The following is a 5,000-nucleotide window of genomic DNA, read 5'->3' on the forward strand; positions in this document are numbered from 1 at the left end:
TAAAAACAATGGTTTATGCAGAATTTGGGGGGCAAACAGAGTGTATTATGGGCAATTGGAAAATAGAGAATTGGAAGTCTTTCTGCCGAACCGGGATGCATTTGCCTCTGTAGTGGGTTCTCTTAAAATTTATTGTACTTCGAGAAAAGTGAATTTACGCACTTCTTGCTGAGAAATTTTCTATTGTATATTTTGTTTACTTGTATTTATTAAACACTGAGGGCCAGTTATTTAGCCGGTATATTACAAAATCGCGTTATGATTAAGCCATTTTCAGTTTAACCAACGCTTTTATCAAACCCCATTTATCGTGAATAATTTCAATAAAGCACATAAGGCAGACTGGAAAACTAAAGCACTTATTTTCTTAAACTTACCCACCAAGAAAGAGGGCTGGAGGTCCAATGATTTCTGAAACCGCGGCCTAAGGTAACCCGTAATGGTTTGAAAGTAATGTCACTCTATTTTCTTTTTGCTTCTCTCGCAAGTTAAAGTGAGAGTTCACAGAGACTGTGCGGTTTTCTCGAGTGCGTTTTAGAAGCTGCCTTAACGAAAAGGCTACTACACTACCGGAATTAAAACATCTTGGAAATTATTAATTTAAAGCCGCGGAGTATTTTCCCCAACAATGTAATATTACCTATAACTTTCTGCGATAACGCTGCAAAATTTTTTAGGTTATTTTTCAAACGAATAGGCTGCGAATTTAATGCGATGATCATTTTCACTTTCATACCTTAATCCGCATTTCATATATTTCAATTCATGCTTACAAGATCTCCCTAATTTTATGTCTGAACGCAAGGCTTTTTAATGGAATCTTCATTCAAGGCCAGAACTAACACTAATCGCTAAACAGAAACTGCCTTATGAAAAAACTTTTAAAATTGACGCGCTGTTTTAAAGGCCTCACTGGATCTGGATGGGGTTAAATACAAACGTAAGCGAAACATTAATTTTGCAATATTTAAATAATGTCTAAAAAATAAAGCTTCCCTCTGAGATATCTGGCGAATAAAATTCTCACAGGGCCACAGCCTAAATAGGCTAAGCTGCTCTGTTGAATCAGGAAGGCCAAACTTTTTTTCTTAATGCTGGACAGAGATTAAAACAATATCTAAAAGCGCGTTTTTAGTTCCCTCTGAGACGCCCGGAGAATAAATTCAAAAGGCTAAGCTGCTCTGTTGAATCAGGAAGGCCAAACTGTTTTACTTAATGCTAGACGGGGATTCGAAAAATATCTGAAAAGCGCGTTTTTAGTTCCCTCTGAGACACCCGGAGAATAAATTCTCACAGAGCCACAGCCTAAAAAGGCTAAGCTGCTCTGTTGCATTAGGAAGGCCAAACTTTTTTTTCTTAATGCTGGACAGAGATTCAAACAATATCTAAAAGCGAGTTTTTAGTTCCCTCTGAGACACCCGGAGAATAAAATTCTCACAGAGCCACAGCCTAAAAAGGCTAAGCTTCTCTGTTGAATCAGGAAGGCCAAACTTTTTTTCTTAATGCTGGACAGAGATTCAAACAATATCTAAGAGCGAGTTTTTAGTTCCCTCTGAGACACCCGGAGAATAAAATTCTCACAGAGCCACAGCCTAAAAAGGCTAAGCTGCTCTGTTGCATCAGCAAGGCCAAACTGTTTTACTTAATGCGGGACATGCACTATCATCTTCACAGATCTAATCAGTGCAAAATTAAATTAAGCTTTAATCTGTGAATCAATTTTTGGTTTATGAAATTTTACTCACTTTTACCGACAGTTGATAGCCACTGGCTTGGCAAAATAAATTTTCCTCTTTTCTTAAAAGGGATTCGATAAAATTGAAAATATCCACTACGATCCACACTTAAAAACTGAACTCTGACTGAATTGAACTGTTTGCGATCAGGCTTAAGAAAAAGTGATCTCCATCAACATTCTCCATGAACATTACACTTTCACATCGTTAGCAGTTATTGAGAATTTATGAAATGATCGAGTGATCAGTGTCGACCTTAAAACGTTTTTGCGCTAAAATGATAATAGGTAGCCATTTGAAGATGATACAAAGGAACCTAAAATAGACTTACCAAGTGTGTGAAGTATTTTGAAAGTTATTTTTAAGACGGATCTATCTTAACTTTTGAGTTTAGTTTTTGTTTCATTAAGTATTGTTTTTGTCCACGTACTGTTTTCCTGTTTTGATCTTTTGTTTTTACTTGTACTTGAAGTTATGCTTAGCTCGCGAATCTACTTATTGCCATATTAGGAATGTTACAGGTGGTCGTGTTTGTGGTGTTAGAGCTGACCTTCGTTCTTTGGTAATTATCAGCTGCGGCTGTGCGTAAGCTAATCTATTCCCTGACAATAGCAAACCCGTTGCAGTGTTAGCGATAAGAAATACAATAGAAACTCTTCCGGTCAGCTAACCCAAACATGTCCAGCTTTGGCTATTAAAACCGTTACTATACTTGAACTAGTTAATAGAGAAAAGCAGGAAAAGTAGGGAGAAGTAGTGTAAGCAGAAGTTGTAAGAAGATTAAGAAGAATAAAGCAAGATGTAAATCAGATTCCTGGTACCTCGTCGTGTAGCGAGCGAGTTGCTCGAACACACCCCCACATATTTTGGTGGAGAACCCGTTATTTTGGTGGAGAACTCGATATTTTGGTGAAGAAGCTGATATTTTGGTGGCGAATTCGTTATTTTGGTGAAGAGTACAAGATCAGCCCCTGGACATCTGTGAGTGCTAAGAACTTTACCATTGCAAGCAACTAAGAACTCTTTTCCAAGTTTAGTCATATGTAGAATAAGAGTTATATTTAAAACAAAATAATGCCACAGTTTCGTTTTTAAGTAATGAATAGGCCCGTTGTTGAGTTTCCACTATTTTATGGCGACGAGAGAGAAGATGTTCGTGAGTTTCTTGTCAATTATAGACGCGCCGGTTTGTTAAATGGTTGGGACGAAGAAAAATTAGGGCTTGGTCTTCCCCTTTTTCTAAAAAAACACGCTAGCGTGTGGTTTAAAACTTTAACAGAAGCCGATGAAAATGAGTCGTTTCAAGTTTTGTCACAAAAATTAATTTCTCATTTTGAATCAAAAGTAACTCTATGGCAGTTGAGGCAAAAATTAGAAGAACGTCGTCAGTTGTTAGGGGAGACTGTTGCCGATTATTGTTACGATATTCTTTCATTCTGCTCTCGTCTAAATTTACCCAAAAGTGAATGGCTTTATTGTTTTGTACGTGGTTTAAGGCCTGAAATACGTGAACATGTTATTTTACAACAACCGCCTGATTTAGAGTCTGCATTGAACATTGCAAAACTAAAAGAATTAGTAACTCTTAGCCGTAAATCGAATAATGGTCAAGAAGTCGAGAATTTTGAAGAATTACAGTCTAACCCCTCAGAAGAGGAAATCAAACAGTCTGTCGGGGAAGAATCTGATGTTTGGAGTAAAGATGTCCAAAATAATGGAAATCGTCGTATTAATCGTAAATTTCGATCGGGTAAACTTAATCGTTTTCGTTATGGGGGCAGCATTTTCAGAAAGAATCCTAAATTGGGTAGTTATGGAAGTTCGAAACCCAACTTTAGTGGCCTGTATCGGAAAAACAATATGAAGAATGCTTTTCACCAGGGAAAAATGGGCGCTCAGTTAAACTGGCTGGCGCCCCTATCGTGTGTGGTAGTGAACCCGTGATGGGGGCGCTTGAAAATTCTACAAGTAATAACCATTCTTCCGTCGGATCTAGTTATGATAAATGTGCTTTCAGTAACTCTGGAAATTCGGCCGAGAATGTTACTAAAATGAATGTTCAAGAGTTAAGCCATGTTATGTCTAATCCCTGTGAGCCTGTTGTTACACCAAAGTCTAAAATGTTTAAACCTCAAGTTTCCGTCACATGTCAACATGAGTGTTCTCAAGATTGTCAACCTCAAGATGTCCCTAATGAAAATATTTTGTTTGGAGTTATTAAGTGTCTTTCTCAGGTCATAACAAAATTTGATGGTGTAATCGCCGGGTCATCGCCAAATGAAAACGAAAATGTTCACTCGCCAAAAGTACCTATGTTTTCCCCTAAAAGTGAAGTCATTTACGAGAAGTCTTCAAGTGAAAATTTATCTCGAGAAGTCAGTATAGAAGAAATTAAAAAAGATGAAAAGTTGGCGCCTGAGTCTAAAAATGAAAATTTGGAAGTAAATATCGTTGGGGCTAAAAATAATGTTTGTAGTGAGTGTCGTGGCTTATCTTTCGCAAGTAGCCCAGAGACAAGGGAAAATGTGACTGACGTGACTGACAGGGTTTCTTTGCCTGCCACATCCAGTAAAATTGATTCTATTCATCCTTTCCAGAGGGACAATTTTAATGTAAGTGTAACAATAAAGGGAAACAGTTATCGTGCACTCCTTGACACAGGAGCAGCTGTAACAGCAATTAGTTCTCAAGTTTGGGACAAGTATCTTAGTCACAAAAATTTTTGTTTAGATTCCTCGTCGACCAGTTGTGTAACAACTATAAGTGGTTCTCCTCTTAGTGTTCTTGGTAAAGTATGGCTCAATTTTGTTATTAAGTCTGATGTTTTTCCTTTTGAAGCCTATGTTATCAAAGATTTAACTCATGACGTTGTTTTGGGCAGAGATTTTCTTCAAAAATATTGTTCGAGAATTGATTTTATGGAGAACATCATTGAATTTTCCCACCCTGAGGATCCCCTCCCCTTTGCCGATTGTTTTGGTGATGATTTGGATGCTGAAGTTTTTGATAATTATATTTTGTCAGTGCACGCTGATAATTCTTTTACTATTCCCGCTCAATCAGAAGTCGTTGTTATTGGTAGATTAAGTTCAGTGCCGAAAGGTGTAAACACCAGTGCCAGTGAAATTTATGGATTGGTCACGCCGAAGTCTGATTTACCTCACCGTTACTCAGTTTTTGGAGCGTCAGAGCTCGTAAAGGTTTCTAATGATGCAACTTTTCCTGTTAGGATTGTAAACCCCTCCGCTCAACCAGTTAAGATTT

Source organism: Porites lutea, chromosome 3 (genome assembly GCF_958299795.1).
Source record: "Porites lutea chromosome 3, jaPorLute2.1, whole genome shotgun sequence".
In the NCBI taxonomy this organism is placed as follows: domain Eukaryota; kingdom Metazoa; phylum Cnidaria; class Anthozoa; order Scleractinia; family Poritidae; genus Porites; species Porites lutea.